This window comes from Ciconia boyciana, chromosome 2 (assembly GCF_034638445.1).
Source record: "Ciconia boyciana chromosome 2, ASM3463844v1, whole genome shotgun sequence".
In the NCBI taxonomy this organism is placed as follows: Eukaryota; Metazoa; Chordata; class Aves; order Ciconiiformes; family Ciconiidae; genus Ciconia; species Ciconia boyciana.
The window spans coordinates 121440727-121461183 of NC_132935.1; the positions used below are offsets into that span (position 1 = coordinate 121440727).

A 20457-nucleotide genomic window follows, 5' to 3' on the forward strand; every position below is an offset into this window, starting at 1 on the left:
ATTCTAGTCCAATTATTTTTGAAGGAGTTCATGTAGCACGTCTTTATATAAGAGTTGAGAGTGCACTGTTCACCCTAGTTTGGAGCCTAGAAGGAAAGAGGGATACTAGTAAACAAATAAGTTGTGGGGACAGTATCTTAAAATGTGTATGATTTATATAACTGTTTTAGGAGAGATATAATCAGCAAAACAAACCATTCTGAATCTAAGGTGGACATTTCCACTGTCCTATGATTCCACATAGATGAAAGCTGCACCAGAAACAGCCGCCCTGGGCTTTGAGTCTCAATACAGGCTTAATGAGCACTCCGAATGTTTCAGTATTAAATGACCCTTGTTGTATAGCACAGAGGATAAGAGAGAACATTCTTTCAATCTCTCATTCCCCTTCCCCTGTGCAAAAAAAGATTCATAGGCCAAAAAGAAGCTCCTACCTGAATTCAGAGGCCTCTTTTCCAACAGGGTAATGTTTGGAGAGTGAAAATATAGCCTGGCACAACAACCATTATACTGAATTCTGAGATAGGGCTTCATGTGAGTGGCTGTTTTCTTCTGTGTCCAGAGTATGCTGCCAGGCGGGGGAAGTGCTGACCCTGGCACAACATTCTGTGAGAGCTTTTTGGAAAGTGAAAAGCCTTCATATATACTCTCTCCTGAGAGAGAGAAAGCTAAAAAGAGAGAGTGTCTGATCCCCCAGATTTTACCCCACTTAGCCATCAGCACTGCAAAGTGCTACCCTGAAAGGGGTTGCATTGTACTTTGTCTTTTGGAGCAGCAAAGTTTGTTCTGGTTGTGAACTGAGGCTGCAAAGGAGCACTTTCTCCTACGGTCACTCGGTTTCCTGCAAAAATGCACAGCATTAAGCAAAATATCAGATCACAGATGCCATGCTGGCAGGTGACAGAGGCTGTGGTTTGCCCTGGCAAGGCAGGAACCCACCATCTGGCCTGGCAGAGCATTAGAAATACCAGCAGGGCATAGCTGTCCTGCGAGTGCACCTGCAAACCTATATTGGACTTTGCTTAATGTTTATAATGAAAGAAGAACCAAGGGCAGAAGAGGTGCCGTGCAGGGGACAAGATGATAAGTGCGAGAAGACTCAAGGGAATTCTTTAACTCTGGAAAAGCAGAGAAGAGCTAGAGGCCAAAATAAAGCTATGGCTGCTCAAAAAATATACGTGAACTAGCACTATATAAGCCTGAGCTGTCCATTTTGTCAGCTGTTGGAGGCAAAAAAATCTGAAGCCTCCAGCAGCAGTGTTGATGGCTGCTGAAACATACAGGTGAGAAGCAACACCCATTATTGAGTGACCAGTCAACATGTTTGTCCACAGGGACATTGGGACTGTATATAAAGTAATTTTTCATTTCTACAGGGGACATTCTTCTACCATACTTGCATTCCTGATGGTTTGAAAAAGTATATCCTTCAAATACCCACATGATAGAGCATGTTTTTATTTAGAATTAATACACATGTTTAAGAGAACTCTCAATTGTTATCGAAGCCGTCAAAATAAGTTACTTAAAATTGAATAGAATTAAATGTTACACTACTGAACTACCGTACAGAATTTTCCACTATTTCTTAACTACATCAAAGGAAAAGAATACAAGAAAAGTCACAGATGTCTGAGGTTTAGGAAGGTTCTGTTGCATTCCTTAACTGGACATCTAGTTAGTAAAAAAAAAAAATAAAATCAAAAGACAAATAATTTAAAGTAATTTGTTCTTGTTTGTATGGGTTAACTTTTAATTCCTTAGCCTGTAGCATTTCACTGGCATCTTTCCATTGACTTTAACGGAAATCTTTACTATCAAAATGAAATGCAATGCCCTCATGAGATTTTGGTTCTTTCTGGAACTGCAGAAACAACCGATTGCCACCCTAAGTAAGTTGTTCCAAGACTGTTTAAAAATGCAGTTATTAGGAACACAAGCAGTCACAGGAACTTCCTGATGGCTCTGAACAGAGGTCTCTGAAAGACACACATTCTAGGGGAAAGCAGGCAAGTTGCTAAGCAAAAGTATTAGAATCTTTAGATGAGCTAATCAATTATGAAATGTTCCCCAACCTCCATACTACTCATAACTGCTGACTGATTCCTGCTCCTGCATTGTTAGACAGAGGGTATATTGTGATTTTGGAAGATAGACCAAAATCATGCCATAAACCACTAGTAGATAAACAACTTTACATCATTATTTACAACTCAAACTTAGCAATAAAAAGCTAGGATTTATTCTTACTTTTATCCCTCGTTTTCCCCTATCTCCGATTTCACCTTCTTACTCAGTACATTTGCAAGACAAACAGCAGCAGGTCTTCTCATCAATACTGTTCTTAAAAAGAAGTTACTGCAGATGAAAATGTATTTTCCAAAAATTTCCTCATGGCTCTGCTCCTGCTCTTACTGGAAGCACTCACCATAAGAATACAACTGGACTTCATGCTCTATTAATAGCAAGACTCCTTTGTTAGTTGTATTTATCAGACTTGATACTTGTGGTCTGATTGTGCAGTTCTTTTACCCAAGATCTTACTGCGTACATGGGTTCTTTATGAAATAACTTACGAAGAACTTGGATAGCCTGCTAGCAATATCTGTCATGCCAATATCTCAGTGAGTTGCAATATTCAAATCCTTTTCCAAACTCAATGGATCGGAGGCTTTGCAAATTGGAGGCTCCTTCCACAATATCAGTTCTAAGACCATCCAAACCTAATTATAATAAATATGAATATAAATATCAGTTCCACTAAAAAACCAGTTTCTGTACCTTATATATACATGCATCATGAAGAAGGTGAATGATACCTATTAGGAATGCCAGCTGTAAAAGCCACACTTTTGATGGTATACAATTCTGTGAGTGATTCAAATGGGGTGCTAGTGACAATGAAGAGCCAATAAAAGGCTCAACATAAAAATCTTCCTATTTGAATAATGATTAATGATTCAAGACCATATGGTTGATCTGGGTGTCAACATAAATATTCACATAATCATTTAGCTCTTAGGAAAACCAGAAGTTTTAGGTTGGACTTCTTTTTACATTAAAATAATAACAAATATTGGTGGCTCCAAGTCATCGTTCTGCCTCCTACAATAGCAGATCTAAAGCTGAGGTAGATGTCAGAGAAATTACAGATCTGAATTCTCTGTTTCTCCAGCCCAGTTCTGCTGTAAGAATGCATGTTTTTACATTGATCTAGAATGACAGCAGTGTGAAATTAGACTAAGCCTGTGGCCATAAGACACTTCCTCAGACTGCAAAGCAAGAGACAAAAAGATATCCTGTGCAGTAATGTCCTGAAGTGCTCCCCTTGAACTCAGTTCATTCAGAGAAACAACAGGGAAAAGTCTATTTCATTTTGTAAGGGACAAAAGCACAGTGAGGCAACAATTCATCTGAAAATGCAGTTATATCGGGATTCTAGGGTGAGACTTAGGGAAGGAGCCAAATGCACAGAGGAGTACGCTGGTCACAGCAACAGCAACAAGCAGTACTTTTCCAGGTTTCTGACTTGGTCCCGAGTCTCTTTTATACAGTTGTACAACACAGCTGGCAATATCAGCAGATTCAAATCCAAACAAAACGAATTTACTCTGATTTAAGTTCCCTGAATCTAGCAGACAGACTCCTGACTCACTTGAACAGAGATGAGAGCAGTCTCTAGCTGAACGATGCTGCACAACCCCAACAAATGAAATTAAAAAACCAACAGAAACAAACAAAAACCACCCAAACCTAAGACAAAATATATTTTAAAATTTATTTTAAAATGTGTTTTAAAACTCAATCCCAAATCACGCTTCTACACCTAATCTGCTTATTGACACAGGACAACTGACCAACAATACACAATACTGCAAGAAAAACAGTCTTTGGTACAGCTGAGTGAGCTGTTAGACATATCTGTCTATCTTCCCATCTTTCCCGTGTGGCTGCCATAGTGTCAAAAGAAGCCTCATGTTGTCCCCATTATTACTGCTTGGCAGTTAATAGCATCTTTGCTAAAAGGACTGTTATGCTCCATTTTACTGCCTGCACTTGTCACTCTTGTACTCCACTATAGCTCTTCTTGCCACCTGCCTGCTGTTCAGAACAGGGAATTCTTTGTAAGGTTGTTGTTGGGAAAAGAGCGAGAGACAGTAGACATGAGACAACAGATGTCTGTATGGGATGAGGGACAAGCACACACCAAAGAGCCTGGTACCAACTGAGAAGCCCCTTGCATCTCCCTTCAACAAATCTAGCCCTTTCATCTCCAGTTCTGTTTTTTGCTGTTTCTTGCATGACAGTCTCCTGCACACATTAGAAGGGCTTACCCTGTGGCAGCTTCTCCATTCCTCCTGCCCTACCTCTCTGACCCTGGGCTCTGAAATCAGGCACTGATGCAGATACTGAAGCCTACAGGGCATGGGGGAAGAGAACTACTCTATCTTCTCCCCACTCTGCTAGGTTTCTGGGCGATAGCAGACAGTGAGGGCAAGGCAGATTGACTGGTGAAACACAACAGATATGTGTGGCTGTGGGAAAGTTAGTCGAAGATTGTAAGAAAGATTGTTTCAGATCATAAAATCTCTAAATGGGGAAGTCATCCCAAAAAAGCATTACTGTTTACTTAGCCCTGTAACTACGTGTTTTCTGAAACATCCACTACTGGCCACAGACAAAGATAAGGGCCAAGCTACGAGGACAGTCTTACTTGGCATTGTCAATCTCACTTCAATGGAGCTATTCTGATTTATATTGACTGGGCATCTGAGACTACAACTCCTTTTATTTGCTGCTAATCTCCCTCTGCTCTTTCTGCAGAAAAAATTAAATACCTCTTCTCACCCCATTGCTAGGCCACCTGAGAAATGAAACATTCTGACTTTTCTAAAATAGATACCTTTATTTTTAACTCCTTCAGATTTTTGTTCGAGTGCTTCTAAGTCATCATCCACACCATCTGAAAACACAAGTAATACCCACAAAGACATAAAAGAGAGAATTTAAATCACACAGAAACAAAGAACAATTGTATTTCAATCTTTCTTACACAATTTTGACCAAAGGATTTTGCCTAAGTCATCACATTACCTTTTGTTGGGTCTCATCCTTGTTCTGAAACTTTTCTCAGAGTGACTGCAAGAATTCAACATTAAGTTGGGATGGTCTCTTGATCACAGCATCTGACAGGTTATGCAGGACAGATTCACTGTCAGTGTAGAACTTTGTGGATATTGGCGTAACAGTATTCTTCACTTGGACAGCCACACTGCTCTCTGCCTTGGACCCAACATTGCAGCTCATGTCCCTTAGAGACAGGAGCGCTTGCAAAATCTCAGGGAAATATTTTTCCAGTTTGGCCTGTGCATGATATAAGTGGTGGCCTTCCCTCTGTGATGAGATGGGATCAAAACAAGCTACTGTTGGGAAAAACATAAATAAATGCATCAAACAATTTTCATTTCAGGTAAAGAAAAACAGAGGAGAAAAAACACAACAAGGGGAGACCAATGCACATCAGCTAAGTAGGCAGGAGCCTCTGGAATCTGTTATCTCCAAGCCTCAGGCAGATTATCTAAAATGAATCTTTAGGTCTCTAATTCATTTAGAGACATGTTCATCTTAAACCCACTCAGACGGATTTTTAATTTCTAGAGAAAAATTGTGGAAATGAAAAACATATTGGATAGATAAAGCTGTCAAGAATCCTTAAATGCCTTTAACTGAAAATGTGTTCTGTAATTATCCTTATATACCAAATCTGAGAGCCCTTCCTTCTTAATAGCAACATCAGCATCAGTTTCAGAAATTATTTCACTGGAAGTAATTCTCGGTTCAGCAGTTTTTGTCCCTTCCTTCTCCTTATTCCCCAGCTACAGGCAATTGAGCAGGTATCATTTAGAATATCAGAGGGCTGTTGTTTTTAACATGTTGTGCAGGAGAGTTAACATGTAACTGCTGTAGTATTCTCATTACTTTAAAAGTAATGTTATACCTGCTATTTAAGATTTGGGTCAATACCAAATCACTTCCCTTCTTTGCTCCTCATCATGCTTTTTACCTGTGCTTGCACATTCATTGTGGCATGCACAGCTCTGCACAGGTAGCAGACAGAGCAGGGGCCCCCAACTCTCAATATGCATTTTAGCATAATTTCTCACTGCATGTGAGGTGATGGGAAAATCAGAAGCAAAATGAAAGCACATGCCACAAAATGAGAAGTACTGCCCCCATGTCCCTTGTTTAATTAGATGTAAGGTCACTCTAATCTGTAGTACGACTGAGTATGCATGGGTATTCTATGAGATTAATGTCTTCCTCATATTATTTCTGTCTGTAACTCAGGAGAAGAGAAAATACACATTTTAAAGAATTACACCTATTTCTAGTAGTACTTTATTTCTGCTCTGTAATAGTTGTAACTGCTTCTAACCTTCTCAAATTAGTGTTTGGATGGTATGGCATCACAGTTGCTGTTAACCCAGAAGCAAAACCGGTTTGAAAGTGCTAAAGCTGTACTTTGAGTAATGAAGTGGATGAAAATTACACACTCTAAAGCTCAGACAGAAGTTTAAACAATTAAAACTAAAATCTTCAAGCCTGGGTTGTGTGATCTCAAGCGATCAGTTCAAATTTGCAGAAAAGAGAACGTAAGTACATGGATAAGTTAATGAGGAGTACAGTAGGGTGTGAGCTTGCAGAACTTAGTAAATTCACAGTAACTGTTCATGAGTGTCTTTTTACCCTTCCCGAGGGGGAGAAAAGCACAAAGACATAGCCACATGGCTGAACACTGATTGTTTGGACCTCTTAGGACTCTGAATAAATCACCCTTGCACGCCTTACACTTTGCTCTTCTCCCCACTCTCCCCCCTGCCCCCACCCCCTCAACCCTAGGCGAAGGGAGTTTGGAAAGCTCAGAAACTGGACGCTGGGTAGATTTCAGTACTGAACTCAACAGTTAACCCCACCTCTTTTAAATGAGCGCAATTTCCACGACTGAAGCAGCAGCTTTGAATCCAAGTTTTAGCAAGCTGCTCTATGTTCTACCTTTATACAGCAGAGAGAGATCAGAAAGTACACACCCTTTAACGTCTTTTGCACTACAGTATGCCTTAGTGCAACTGAGTCAGACAATGCATAGCTGCTACTCACGTGTTTTTTAAAATCCTACCTCATGTTTGCAAGCATGGCTGACATCCGTGAGAGCCCACAGCAGCAGGACACCCCATCTGCTTCTTTTTGCAGCCTGGCAGCTTTCCCCATTTACCCCCTTAGCTAAAGGTATCATCCCAAGAAAAAAACAATCCAGTTCATTTAGTCAGCCAGGTCTGTAGAGACTATAAATACTGTACACAAGCTTGCCTGCCAGTGGTTTAATATGACTACATTCATTTAATCTGCATAGGGGAAAAAAATAATTAAAGAAGAGAATGGCTTGAATTCTTAATTGGTTTTGTCCAGAAAGGGCAACATCTGGGAACAGAGAAGAGTAAGAGATTTCAAGTGGGATTACAAATGAACTCTTGCCAAAGACACTGATTGCTCCCTAGTTGGCTCTGGCCCCCGAGAACTGCATTCAGTGACGGTGTGGGCCCTTCCAACCCTGCTATTCAGAAAAAAATGAGACTGAGTCATCAGAAGCTCCCTTTCTTGCCCCTGTGTGGAGTCCACAGAAATAGCAGCTGAAAGGCTTGCATAATGAGATGGCAATTAGACTTCAGACGAAGGAGTGAGTGAAGCCTTTTCTCTGTAAGCTTTATTCAGCCTCTGTAAAGACCCATACTTTTCCACGCAGGTGTCTAATCCCACACACCCGAGGGAAAGAATCAGAGACAGCTGTGCTCAGCTAGACCTCCAGTGTGTGAACAGAGAGTGGTCAGAGCCCTGTGGCCCAGCATGGTACCCTAGGAGACCTGTGAAGTGCCCCCCTCAGAGACAGAGCAGTGGGAAGCAGAGAATTCGCGTGGGACAAACTAACACCAGGACAGAGAGGCAGCCAGCTCCGTGACTGCGACACTTGATCACAGCAAGTTCAAAACAAAAACCCCATGACTGCTTATGCATTAATAAACCACTGAAAGTTACCATGCTTACTATCATCAGGAGGACTACTGCAAATGTAAAAAATGAGGTCGCGTTTTATCTGGCTTAGAATATCAAAATTTTCAACATAGAATACCATCTCACAACCCCACTAATCTCTTCTAGCTGAGTTTTGTTTGTATTAAAAACTCCAGCAGAGTAGTTGATAATGCCTTTACCTCGGAGTACTGTGGCAAGGGCTTTAACTTCATCTTGCAATTCCCCATCTGTGGTTAGGATGAGAACTTTTTTAACTGCATGATGTGAACGAACCACTATTGGCTTGAAAGTATTTAAGCACAAACTTCAGTGCTTCTCCTGTCAGTGTGGTGGATTGAAGGGGAGATAACCTATCAATAACACTGAGGATATCTCTTTTGGTGGAGTAGGTGTTGAGCTTGAACTCTTCCTTTGGTTTGTGGCTGAACTGGACAACACCAGTCTGCACTCTGTCTGCACCAACATCTGTTCTGTTCACCAGCTCTCTCATGAAGTTTTTCATTTTCAGAAAATTCTCAGTTCCAATACTTGCAGAACTGTCCACTAGAAACATGACATCACCTTTCACTTTTTTTGCAGACTGTCAAGGAAAAAAAGATTTTTAAGCTTAGGTTTTTTTACATTTTTTTGAGAAAAAAACATAAACTGGTTAAACAGACAGAATAACCTCAGAACCAGAAAAGAAAGAAAAAAATTCAGCATAAGTCTTTTCAAACTCTAGATTTTATTAGTTAATTGACAAGTTATGACTGTGACTAAAATACTTTACCCCCTCAGATCTGAACAAGGGCATTATTAACTTCATCAGCTGCAATTCGATCAGTCAGCATTATATCACAGCCAAGCAACTGAAGCAGCATCTTAAGATCAGCAAGGAATTTCTAAAATAAAAATGTAAAGCCTGTTTCTGGTCAAGTTTTGGAGCCTGAGAAACCTGAAAATTTTCTCTTCATTTCAGTGGGGTAGGAAACAGCAACTTGTTTTACAGAAAGAGGCAAGCCAAACGATAGATAGGTACAAATGGACAGCCTGCACACTGGTAGGTCACATTTAAGCACATCTTTTCATTAATGTTTTATAGGGTTGTAAGAGATAAACCGGGGAGGGACGTATTAGTGCAACACAACCTTTGCTTGCTTCCTGGTGAATGCTGGCCAAAAAGCTACCATTTAGAGAATACTTATTTCGACACCATTACTTTAAATTGTAAAACTCTCTTATTTTGACTTCCACACATCACAGTTCTAGAATCCTATTTGAGGGGTATGCTGTGCCTATCTACACCTGATAAAAGAGACTGGCTTGTTTGAGATAGGGAAAACAGAAGGCTTAATAGCTATCTTTAAGAAAGATATGTTCAAAATTAGATACATTCACAGACCTAGTTGTTCTACAGTGATATGTGATTTTGGGTGCCTTTGACATTGGTAGCTCAATTTCATAGAATCACGGAATCATAGAATGGTTTGGGTTGGAAGGGACCTTTAAAGATCATCTAGTCCAACCCCCTGCCATGGCCAGGGACATCTTTCACTAAATCATGTTGCTCAAAGCCCCAGGCAACCTTATCTTGAACAATTCCAAAGATAGAGCATCCACAACTTCTCTGGGCAACCAGAGAATAAAGTCTGTAGTATACAGGCAAGAGATGCTTGGTGTTTTCTGGAGATAAGACCTTTTCATGATATTGGCCAACATTTAAGCTACACAAAAATCACCATCACCCTCTGAAAACTTCAGCTGACTTGACACTGAAATTGTTCAAGCTAGAGAAAAGTTATCTTACGTTATTCATGGCATAATTTCTCTATCAAATCAAAAGGAATTTGCTTATTTTCTGTGTTGTCAGGACAAAGTGAAAGCATGATCTTACTTTCTATGGTGCAGATCTCTCAGACAACTTCATTTTTAATGTCTTTCAGCAAGTCAAAATCATGTACAAAGCACACTCATTCACTCCTGCAATCTCATAAAGCTGAGTTACATTAGCTTCCCACACATCAATGGCATAAATGCTAATCTGGTCTTCCCTGAGTTTCATGGCTGGTTCCTCCACGCTGTCCTGTGACCCTCTGCCTGTGAGAACAACTAGATGGCAAGGCACTGTAACTCCTCGCTGCCTCCTGGCCTTTTCAAACAATGGCTTCATTTAAGCTAGGGCTCCCCCTATACTGGTATTTCCACCTATTTGCCGAATATTTTCAATCCCGTTTATCAAATCACTTGCTGAAGTGTATTTATTAAGTTCAAACTCCAGTTCATTGAAATGTGAGAACTGCACGAGTCCAAATCGAACTTTATTCATTCCTATGTCAAACAGCCTAATAATTTCCTCCAAAATCCACAAAATCCAAGTAGTCAAGACTTGATGAACCATCAACGAGCAAATAAATATCAGCTGCTTCTGTGTCCAGGCACCCTACGTGGAATGAGAAAGTCTGTTGTACGGATGGACAGATCACTTATTTCCACTCCTTTTGTAATACATAATAAACTAATACATGGATAAACTCTCTATCTGGTAACAAAAAAGTTGGCAAACTTAACCTGCTAGGTATCTTAGGCATGGCAGCAAGAAACTATTTATCTATCACTATTTATATATGACTATTTATCCATGGCTATATGACTGCTTTCCCCACAGAAAAAAAACCTAATAGCTTGGAGTTTTCAAACACATCTGAAATGCTTTTAAGCAACTACCTCCAGCAATTCCCAGACTTCTGAGTAGAACTTATACCAACCATCAGAATTCATCATGCAACATTACATAGCTATGTTAAACATTTAATCAGTATGACTGGTTTTACTGTCGAATAAGGTTCCATGGACCAGCCACAGTCCACTTAATGTTCTGATAGTCCACAGCAGGAAAATACTGACTTTTAGTGCTCTTAGGCATAAATCCACTGGTATTTTTTAATAAAATATCTAAGGCTACTCTATTGGTTATTACTACTTCTAGACCAGTCTGAAAACTTCAGCCACTTCATTTTGCCAGGACATACACCCTGATGGCTTAAGATCTGCCAAAAAACCCCATGACATACACATTCTCATCTATTTTCTAGGTTTGATCAAAATAAAGGGTAGACTGACTGGAAGGTTAACATTCCTAGAGAAATCTCATTTAGATGCAGCATCTTCCAACAGATCAAGCTCTCACAGTGCCTTAGCAGGTTTTTAACTTACTGTCTAACAGGAGCAGTTGATGTTTCTGCCAGTATTAGTCTTTCCTATTAAATAATGGTACAAATAAACAGGCTTTTAATACTACTGAACTTTAGCAGTATGCTAATGAGTAAAATGTGAATCCTTGTTCAACTTTAAATATAAATTCCTCTTCTCAAAGGTTCAAACTGAAAAGTTCAGTTTGAGAACGTGAGAAGGTTCTCAAAACCTTAATCATAGTTCTGCATAGTCTTCAGTTAAAACCCCTTAACCTGGAAAGAACCAAAGTTATTTGGAAAGCTTTACCTGTTTTGAGAATCTCTTTTCTTTCAGAGTGGACATAGAGCTTGTTTTGTATTTGATTCAAGAGCTTCTTTTGAAAAATCGTGTTTTGCCTTTGCAGATCAGAAAACAACTTGAGACTGGTAATATTCTGCTCTTGAGGATAAGAAGCTATCTGTCTGGACCAGCTGTTGATCAGAAGCATCTTCAACACCTATGGCAAACACTGTCATGCCACTTCTCCGCAGAAGAGTAGCAACATCACTCACATTGTCTTGAGAGAGTCTGTGGGTAACCCAAACAGCTATTTGCTCTACGCCTTGCTTCTTTCTGCTCCCAGCACTTTCAGTTAAGAGTTTTAGCCTTGCGACATTAATAGCTGCACCAGTGTTGGCTTTTCCTGACACAGCAGAAAGGTCCTGTATTATCTGCAGAATTTCAGCTTTGTTTGTGTCTGTGTTCAGACAAGACACCACTTCTTGCCCATCAGCGTACATCACCAGGCCAATTCTTATGCATTTCTCCTTCATGTCAAATGAGGATGTCAGGTCTTGCAGGAATTTTTTTAATTATTTAAAGTTTGACTTTGAAGTACCATGATCCACTATAAACACAATGTCAGCAACCAAGTCTCCATCACATGCTGCAGTGGAAAAGGATGAGAATAAAGCGATACTAGTGGCCATCTTCTACGTTATTTCTGTAGTTAACTAACTATGGACTGTTGGGGTTTTTTTTCTAAGACAAGGCTTTCTGCTTTATTTTAAAGTACAACAAGTCTGTAAAAAAGTTTTTTAGCCAAAGATGACAAGCTACTGAAAGACAAACTGATAAAACTTAATTTTAAGTTAAAATAAATGACCAAAAGATCAGAAAAGCTAGGAGATATAATAGCAGAATTGTTTATGGTTTTTATATGAAGCATATTCTTGTAACTTCAACTCTTGCCTGTATTTTCTAGTGTATTGATCCAGAAGTTACATATATAAGGATATTGGTTAGACATGCATGCTAAAAATCTTCAAGTACAGGGTTTTTTATTTAGTTTTTAATCACTCATCTGATAAACATGTAAGAAAAATGCCAATACACAAACCTATTTTCAATGCTATGTGAAAAGTATATGTTTCTCAGCTGTACCATTAAGGATTTGATAATGGAGAGTCTAATATAATTCCTTTAATTCACATTTGACAAAGGTCCTCAAAGGCTATTCATTAATTTACTAATTGTGGAGGGTCCATAGCCTCTTAAGGAGTTGTATTCCATTAACAGTTACTAGTTGTATCAATTACTAATGAGTAAAAGCCAAAAAAGGTGACTTTTTCATCTCCACTCCTTTTAGTATCAGAGAGTACAAGTGCCTCCCACACACCGACACATGTAAAAGCACCAAGTTTTAAGAATAATGCCAAGTGCAAAACTTCATGGGCACGAGAGTATATCCATCTCATCCATATTCCTACTTCCCTATTTTAAAACATGCTAAGACTAGGCAAAGTATTTAAAACCCTGGCTAACACATTCCTATTCTTTGTTTTTCAGCAGCCTCTGTATCTTGAACGTTACACAAGTTGCTGGAGATGAGAAGCTCCATGAGGCCTAGAGTGGCTGGCATCAGACTGAAGGTCTAAGTCCTTAAATGTCATCTCCCACATTACTGATTTTCTTACCTTCTACTTCTTTAATGCTATCCATTTGGAACTCTGGAATAATATTGGAGACATTTTTAGAAGACATAGGGAGGTCCTGTTCCTTAGGAAAATAATAAGAGAATGACTGCATAGCCATCAAGCTCAGTTGTATCACAGCTTCGTGTATCCTGAGGGCTATCACTTTTACTCCATTGCCTCGTAACATTTTCACTGACTCTTCCACATCACCTTCAGAAGGCAAAGACCACTAAGACCTGATTTCTATCTGCTCCATTAACCGGTTCTTCGAAATACCTTTCATAAATGTAATGGAGGGCATTGCCAGTTTTTCGCAGCCCACTTTGCAATGCTTGCATTTCTTGCACATGCATCAACATACGCTTCTTTGTTTTATGTGTCCAGTTCAAACTCTTCATGAACATCATCACTGTACTGGACAAGTGCAAGACGGTATTGGTTAGATTCCAGTGGCAGATCATATATCAATTTGCTAATAAAGTCCTTGACATAAGGAAATGTGTAATTTTCAGTATCCTGTTAGCCAGGAAGCAACAGGACAATATCTGTAGTATCTGCAGAGGCCACACAAAAACACAGCATTAACAATTTTTAACTAAGTCTTCAGACACAAAGAACACAATGTTAAGGCAATAAAGTGACATAGTGCTCATTCAGCAACAATCCAGGAACAGAAATAGAAAAGCTTAAACAGTTTATATACCTAGAAGCTGATCTACATAGTTTTTACTTTTTTAAAAACCTTTTCACTGTTACAACATTTAACTAAGGGTGTTCTAGACAAATGCTGACTTGCCCAACATCTGAAATCCTTGCTGACTTTAACAGAGGCTGCCACATCCATGATTCCTCAAGATCAGACTGTAACTTCATTTTGAGGAAATGCTGAGATCTTACATTTCTTATTAAGGAAATGAATTCTTTACGTTACTCCTAGGAAAGAAAATGCTTTCAAGTATTTAATTTCTTTCAGAATTTGAATTCTTGAAAGTAATTTATTTCCTGTGCCTTCTTTCGGTTACAAATATCAAGGTCCTGGATTCAGTTCATATTTTGAAATTTTGCACATTTTGAAATATTTCATATGTCAAAACCCAGCACAAGAGTTCTGCTCCAACTAATTCTTCACAGACCCTTTCATACCAGTTGTTATGGAAATGGAAACAATTTTTTCAGAGAATGGAATAAAACACTCAACAAAGCTGCAAAATTCATCATTTGGAAGTTGGCAGGTTCAGAACTGCTTGTCAGCACCAATTTTGCCACCCATACAGCCTGTTTCTGCATGACACAAAGTTCCCATGGGAAAAATTAGAAAGTCATTAAAGACAAGCCTGTAGTTAACGTGCAAGAGGGAGTATGATTTAACGTTGCTCAGGAAACTTGCAGTTTATGCTTTCCTACCTTTGCGGTGATTGGTTTAGAGACCTTAACTTTCTCTCTGTGTGATGTTTGTCTAATACAGGAGAATTCATAGTTTCACTAAGTATGTTTAGAGTTATTTGAGACTTTCTGCTGAAAAAGTGTAGTGATTTCTTTTTAAAGGAAACCCTACACATCCTTTGTCTACCATAGCCCTTTCAGACAAAGTGGGAAAACAGCTTTATCCCACAAAAATTTTATCCAGATTTAGGAAATTTGCATACAGCTAAAAATTAATATTTCTTTTACTTTGCAGCTCTTACCAAGGAGAGTTTAGGCAGCTGGATGAAACAACTGCCAGCCAGAAATGCTCAAAGCAGTAAAAGTCGCGCTGTCCCCAAGCAGCACAACCGCACAGGGGTTGCCTGAAATGGGACATGAGATCACTTGGCATGATCACGCTCTTTCTCCTGTAACAAATCATAACTCTTCCCCTCCTTCCATTCCTAATGTTCCCATGGATGGTAGAAAAACTCCAAGAAAATAATGTTTATTCCGTGCTGTCATGGTTTAACCCCAGTTGGCAACTAAGCCTCACACAGCTGCTTGCTCACGCTCCACCTGTGGGATGGGGGAGAGAATTGGGGAAAAAAAAGTAAAACACATGGGTTGAGGTAAAGACAGTTTAATAGGACAGCAGAAAAAGAGAAAGTAGTAGTAATAATAATAATAATGATGATAACAATAATAATAATAATAATAATGATAAAAGAATGTACAAAACAAGTGATGCACAATGCAATTGCTCACCACCCGCTGACCAATGCCCAGCCTGTCCCTGAGCAGCGATCGCTGCTCCCTGGCCAGCTCTCCCAGTTTATATACTGAGCATGACGCCATATGGTATGGAATAGCCCTTTGGCCAGCTGGGGTCAGCTGTCCTGGCTGTGCCCCCTCCCCACTTCTTGTGCACTTGTCAGAAGCTGAAAAGTCCTTGACTAGTATAAGCACTACTTAACAACAACTAAAACATCAGTGTGTTATCAACATTATTCTCATCCTAAATCCAAAACACAGCACTATACCAGCTACTAGGAAGAAAATTAACTCTGTCCCAGACAAAACCAGGACACATGCAAGGAATGCATGGTTTAGGACACCCTATCTGCCAAATGTTTTAAAAGCAATAAAAAGCTGCCCTAATCTCAGAGTAATATCTTCTAATTCCCTGCAAATGCATTCATCCCATGGAACTCTAGTACTGTAAATTGAAATATGAAAATTATGGACTGTCATAATATCTGTAAGAAGTTCCCCACATCAGCAAGGTCTGATCTTCAGCACAGAAATTTACCATGCTGCTCAAGAGCCTGCATGCCTGTTGACTCTCTTACAGCTCTCACTGAGGATGCAGTTAGGGAAGAAATATGGCTTGCACTAAAGCTCCAGTGCAGAGTCTATTGCATATGCCAAAAACTGTATTTCAGAAATGCAATACACACACTTAAAAAGTAGGAGGAGTCTAAAGAGGGGAGAGAAAAGATTAAGACTATAAGCAATCTTCCCCATTTTATCTGCCACAGAGCTTATGCCTTAGTCCAGCTGAATGGTAAGGAGCCTACTCCATCAAGGAAAAGTGCACAGGTGATGTTGTGCTCTTTCCTTTTCTCTCTCTTCCAGCTGCCTCTCTGTACAGACCACACAATATACATTACAGATCACACATGCAATATTGAACTAGTGTTCAGAACCTGATATCTAGCCACAAGCCCAGATGAAATATTTGCTAACTGATGTTCCTTTTTGCAATGCTACACAAAAGTTATCTTAACATTTGGAAATACAATACAATATAGTCCAATTTTTCTGATTTTTTTTTTTCATTAGAATACTGAAAATGATCATTACTCTCTATAGGACTGACATGAAGTAGCACAGCTTACCTTCTTGCACAGCTATGTCATTGTAATCAGGTACATTTATTAAGTCACTGATGTTTACTTGGATAATATCATCAATGATCTGTGGCAAATATTCTGAGAATTTAGGCAGCTCCTCTGTCACTGGATTTTTTATAATTAAATGGTGGGGTGGCCATCTCAAAAAGTTTGTTATATGGAGCTTCCTTTGTCCCTATAGCTATTATCTTTGCTCCAAGACTCTGCAAGCTTCTGGCAGCTTCTCAAACAACATCTTTTGAAGGTGCTGATGTCAAAATCACGACAATTTGTTGCTTTTCTTTTTCATCTGCTGACTTTTGGAAAAAGGTTTCATAAGCCTCATTGAGGGCATTTCCAATTTGCACTGAAATCCCACCATTAAGTGTAAAGTACTTCCTGATATGATTCACCATAGGACCCTTTCTTCTGCAAATGTCCAGCATAAATTCAGTGGACAAATCATCACTGTACTGAGCAAGCACCAGCCAAAACTGGTTAGGCCCTATTGGTAGGCTGTTAATCATACGGATCATAAAATTTTTCACACAGGGGAGAGATGAAGGTTCCATAGTGTCAGAGCTGCCAACTAAGAGGACAATATCTGTAGGGACTGAAACATAGAAAACTTAGTTTGCTACATCGCCTTTCTCTTCTGGAGCTATAACATGGTCAGGCATTGCAACTGTCAAGGAACGAGTCTTTGAAAGAACTTCTGCATCTCAGTGAAGTGTGCTAGTGACCCCACAGAAAAATGGATGCCTGCAGATAGGGAAACATCTAGTCAACTGCACCATGGCAAAATTAACCAGATATTCCATCAAGTGTAGTTTCACATAGCAACCCAACAACATACCAATGAAGGAGAGCAGGACTAAGATATAACCTCTACCTTTCTGCTTTGCCTGCTTACACCTAAGTCAGCCTTGGGTGGTTTCTCATGCACGCAAGATCATTATGTAGGTAAAATTTTCCAAGAATGGGAGAGTTCACTCTTTCACAAAAACATGGAGGAACAGGCTAGGATGTAGATTGCCAGCATGGGAAATTAAGCAAAAAGGGCCACAGCAAACCATGTTTGCACATGCCCAGGAGCCCTGTATGGGGGCAACTGGCAGCTACCCTATTCCCTGGCATGTCTGTGGGCATGAGTTGCAAGGTGGAGTCATGGCAGGGACCAACCTCCTGCAGCCCGATCCCAGGCAAGGCTGCACTCTGGAAAATGGCCAGCCTCACCTCATCTCAGCTCACCTCACTCCTCACTGTCTCACTTGATACCCCACCTCACGCTTCAGCTCACACCTCAGCCCTCACTTTACACTTCACTTCATATCTTGAATTTCACCTCACCCCCAAAATCTCAGCTCACACCTCACCTCACACTTCAACTCACCCTTCAGACCTCACCTCACCCCTCAAACCTTGCCTTACACCTCACACCTCGCCTCAGACTTCATCTCATCTCAAACCTCACACCTCTTGTTACCTCACATGTCGCCTCTCACCTTATCTCCCACATCATAGCTTACACCTCAAACTTCACCTGTTGCCATCCAAACTCAGCTTCAGCTACTATGCATAGAAGTTTCTTTAACCTCTCAAGCTTCTGGTCAGCATTTAGTGCAAAAATAGCGAGCAAAGATTTTTTTTTTCCCCATTAAGAATTGCATTTTAAAAAAGAGATAATAAAATACTAGTGTTCTGGGGAACAGACATATGCGTCTCAAAGAGGATGAAGAACAAAGCCAGCAGCATCTTCATGTCAAGGCAGAGTCCTCTGAGCATGTTCTCTGAGGGAGGGGAAAAGAACAGCCACAGTCAGAAAGTTGAAGAAACTGCTTTTTAACCATGCATGTGCATCAGGAAGAGCCAGCTCTATTGAGGTCCAGATGCATCCTGCTTTGTAATTTTTTTAAAATTTGGGGGAAAGTGGAAAGCAATTAACTAGCCACCTGTTAATCAAATGGTAATTATTATTACAAAAATTATTATTACAAAAAAGTGTCTTTTGAACAGCTATTAACCCTTAATGAATGGGCATGTTTGTGACTTCAGGAAGGCTGAGTATCTTATACTGAGATACTGCTATTTTCCATGAAAGGTTTTCATTTTGTATTTTAAAGTAATCTGTGGTGAGAAGCTTTTTACACAATACTGACAGATGATCCAACTTCTGCTGATTTTAGTGGGAGCAAGACTGCACCCTGAGGCTTGATTTGTGTGAACGTATCTTAGCTGATATTCAGCGTCCATCGGGTAACAGCATTCAGATGCTGAAAGTTTATGGAAACAAACCAACAACCAAAGGAGTCATTGCTCTCCTGAATGTTGCTCCTGCTCTTGATAGCCAGTATGAAAGGAGGAGGAAAAGTCCCATTTAACAGTGAGCTTTTCTATTTGCACTACACTGAATCTGAAGAGCTGCAGGAGTAAACCTATGCCAGGTAAAGGCTATTCCAGTGTGGGCCGTGTTGTGCTTCCAGCCCTGCATGGAAAACGGCACTTTAAATGTCCCTGTGAGTGATCAGTCACTCCTGACCCTCTCTATAAAGTGAAACCCTCTGCATGCCAGTTCAGTTGCCAGCTGGCAGGCTTTTAAAAGCAAAAATAATTCATAGAAATAATTTCCAGTCTTTCATAGGAAATCTTAAGTTATCCTCTAAATATTCCCCCCAGTCTCAGGCTATGATCTGTCCATGCCTGTAAACATCCTGTTTTTTGGGAATACTACACCCACAGCTGCCTGCGCTTGGAGACAGAGCTGGTGCCAGCAGCTCTGTAGGCTGGGTCAAGCTCCTGGGAAAACCGCTCGCCTGCGAGGAAGAGCTGAGCGAGAAAGGTCCCGGAGAAGCCCTGCCTGGATCCTCTGCCCTTTGCCTCCGGGGGCTGCACTGCAGGTTGGTCCCTCACCCTCAGTCTGTCTCTGTACTAAGCTGCAGGCATGCAACAGCCCGGCACCTTCCTCACCCAGACCCCAGCCCAGGACATGACTGCCTGGCTCAGCCTTGGACTAGCCTCATCACCAGGGACTTGTGCTGCTCTAAGTAATTTGATACTTTCCCCTAAAAATTCCTGGAAAGTCACATTTCCTCCTTTTTCTGACAGCATTGATAAAGCACAATCTCTTGCAGGACAGTATAGGAAAGCTAGCTCCCAATCCCTGTCTTCTAAGGAGGAACACTGAAAAACGTGATGTTGGCAAATCTCTAACATCAGTGGGAGCAGTCCTTGCCCAGTACCAAAGGAAAACGGGCACCTTTAGGTGCCAGGTGCTGAAAGTTTTGGCAAGTGGCTCTGTAGGAAATCTTCACTGTCACTTCAGATAGCTGAAATGGGATATTGTGTTTGTATAACTTGTTATTCTTGTCTTTTACTGCTATTTCACATATGTGGCAAAATTCCAGTGATTCTCCGTCATCCTCCATAGATCTGCTCTTGATTTACAGTATAACTGAGAATATTGTTTGGCCCATGCTTGCTCTAAGACTGTTTTAGTATCAATGAAATCCAAAGTAATAGCTGAAAAAATGAGTATAAACTGTGCTTGTTTTTATTTGTTTTCATTTTATCTGACAAATCATAAATGTTCCATCTATTGCATCAAAAATAATAAGCTTACTTATTAAATATCGGAATTGAAATTCTGCTCTCAAGCATAGCAGAGCAAATGCAAGATTATTAGAAATACCTTCAATTTTTTATCCTCTGTGAAATAAGGTAATAAACAAAGTACTCAATAAATGATGCCACAGTAAAACTTCAGAATAATTGTGCACAAATGTCTAAAAAGTGTAATTAATTTAGGGATGCCTGCCCCTCTGAATGGACACAGAAATAGTGTTAATTCTACTGTTTTTTGAAAGCTTCTTGAAGGAGAAATTTCAAATTACTGAGCAATGTTTTTAGGTACAAAGCAAACCTGCATAAAGAAAGGGAGGTTTGTT

The 20457-nt window shown here is 40.0% G+C and overlaps 1 pseudogene; it reads right to left on the reverse strand.

Annotated features, from left to right (window-relative positions):
• LOC140647251 (collagen alpha-6(VI) chain-like) overlaps positions 1 to 18298 on the reverse strand; it is a 41466-nt pseudogene extending 23168 nt beyond the window's left edge.
• Between the last annotated feature and the right edge of the window lie 2159 nt (positions 18299 to 20457).